Source organism: Mustela nivalis (assembly GCF_964662115.1).
Source record: "Mustela nivalis genome assembly, chromosome: X".
NCBI lineage: Eukaryota > Metazoa > Chordata > Mammalia > Carnivora > Mustelidae > Mustela > Mustela nivalis.
The window spans coordinates 38,234,417-38,237,215 of record NC_139040.1 but is presented as its reverse complement, the minus strand read 5'-3'; positions in this window follow the sequence as shown (position 1 = coordinate 38,237,215).

Genomic DNA, 2,799 nt, shown 5'->3' with positions numbered 1-2,799 from the left:
CCATATGAATTTTAGGATCAGTTGTCACTAACTTCAAAAACAAAAAAAGAAGTAGTCAGCTGGGACTTTGATAGATTGCATTGAATCTGTGCACCACATGGGGAATATTGTATTTTAACAATATTAAGCCTTCCAAACCATAAATACTAGATGTCTTTCCATTTATGTAGGTCTCTTTAATTTTTTTCAGTGTTGTGTTATAGTTTTCAGTGTACAAGTCTTGTACTTCTTTTGTTTAATTTATTCCTAAGTATTCCATTCTTTCTAATACTACTGTAAATGGAAGTGTTACCTAAATTCGAGTTTCAAATTGTTTGTTGCTAATGTATACAAATATAATATTTTGGATGTTGATCTTATATGTTATAACTATGCTGAGTGCATAGCAATATGCTGAATACATAGCAATATAACATATATGTCATAACTATGCTGATGCACAGTTATAAGATCAACATGAGAGACTGTGGACTCTGAGAAACAAACTTAGGGTTTTGGAGGGGAGGAGGGTGGGGGTTGGGTGAGCCTGGTGGTGGTATTAAGGAGGGCACATATTGCATGGAGCACTGGGTGTGGTGCATAAACAATGAATCTTGGAACACTGAAAAAATTAAATTAAAAAACAATAGAATAAAATAGATATTGTAAAAATGTATAACATTTCAAGATTTATAAAAGAATAGAATAATTTTAAAAACTATGCTGAATGCATTTGTTAGCTCTAATAATTTCTAGTCGATTCTTATGATTTTCTGTATATAAAGTCATGTCATCTGCAAATAGAAATAGAAATACTTTAATTCTTTCCAATCTTTATGCATTTTTTATTTGCCTAATTGATCAGGGCAGAAACCCTAGGTAAATATTTAATAGAAATGATGAGAATGGATTTCTTTTTCTTGTTTCTAATCCAAGGGGGAACGTTTCAGGTTTTCATCCATAAGTATGATGTTAGCTGTTGTGGTTTTTTTTTTTTTTTTTTTTTTTTTTTCGTAATTGCCCTTTATCAAATGGAGGCCTTTTCCTTCTACTGCTAGTTGTTGAGTGTTTTTATCATGGAGGATTGTTGGGTATTGTCAGATTCTTTTAAAATCAAGATAACCATGTGGGTATTTTTTCTTTATTCTATTAATTAGGTGTATTACACTGATTGATTTTAATATGTTGAATGAACCTCATATTCTGGTATAAATCCCACTTAATTTCGGTATATAATCCTTTTAATGTGTTTTGCTAGTATTTTGTTGAGGATTTTTTGCATCAATATTCATAAGAGATATAGATCTGGAGCTTTCTCATAGTGTCTTTGTCTGACTTTATTATCTGCATATCACTGGCATTATAAAATGACTTGAGACGTGTTCCTTCCTCTTCAATTGTTTGGAAGAGTTTGAGCAGAATTGGTGTTCATTCTTCTTTAAATGTTTGGTAGAATTCACCAGTGAAGATATCTGGTCCTGTGCTTTTTATAACTTGCTAAATTGGATTTGCTAGTGATATGTTGTGGTTTTTAAAAAGATTTTACATCTATATTTGTAAGCAATACTGGTCTGCAGTTTTCTTTTCTTGTAATGCCTTTCTCTGGTTTTGGTAACAAGACTTTGGTATCCATGAAGTATCGGCCTCATGGAATGAGTTGGGAAGTCTTACATTTTTTGGAAAATTTTGTGAATAGTTAGTGTTAGTTCTTTAAACACTTGCTAAAATTCTTCAGTTATCTGATCCTAGGCTTTTATTTGTGGGGAAATTAAATTATTTAATCTCTTTATTTGTTATATCTCTTCAGATTTTCCATTTCTTCTTGTCAGTTTTGGTAGTTTGTGTCCTGCTAGAGATTTGTCTATTCCATCTAGTGTGTCTAATTTGTCTACATACAGTTGTTTATTATTTTACAGTTATTTTATTCTGTAATGTTGGTTATTTTTATTCTTTATATAGTTATAGTATTCTTTTATAGTTATTTTTATTTCTGTAATGTCAGTAGTAATGTTCCTTCTCTCATACCTGATCTTAATAATTTGAAAGAGACTTCTCTTTGTCTTGGTCTGTTTAGCTAAAAGTTTGTCGATTTTATTAATTTTTCTCAATCAAGCAACTTTTGGTTTTGTTGATTTTTTTCTATTGTTCTTCTACCCTCAACTTCATTGATTTCCATTCTAATATTTACTATTTCTTTCCTTCTGCTTGCTTTTGACTTAGTTTAATCTTTGTGTAGACTTTTTTTTTTTTTTAAGTAATCTCTACACCCAGGGTGGGGGCTTGAACTCATGACCTGGAGACCAAGAGTCACATGCTCTGCCCACTGGACCAGCCAGGCACCCCTTTCTGTAAACTTTCAAGGTAGTTGGTCAGGTATTAACTGAGATCTTTTGGGTCTTTTTAAAATATAAGCATTTACAGTAATAAATTATTCTCTAATCACCACTTTAGTCATACCGCATAGGTTTTTAAGTGTTTTAGTTTTGTTTTCATTCATCTTCAAGTATTTTCTAATTTACTTTGTTATGTCTTCACTTAACCATTAGGTATTTAAGGATGTGTTATTTAATTCCACATATTTGTGAATTTCCCAATTTCCTACAGCTAATTTCATTCTGTTGTTGTCAGAGAACAGACTTTGTATGACTTCAGTCCTTTAAAATTTATCAAGACATTTTTATGAGTTAACATATGGTCTATACTGGATAAAGTTCCATGTGCTCTTTAGACAGTGTGTATTCGGTGTTGGGTGGAGTATTCTACAGCAGTTTATTAGATGTAGTTGATTTATAGTGTTGTTCAAGGTTTCTATTTTCTTGG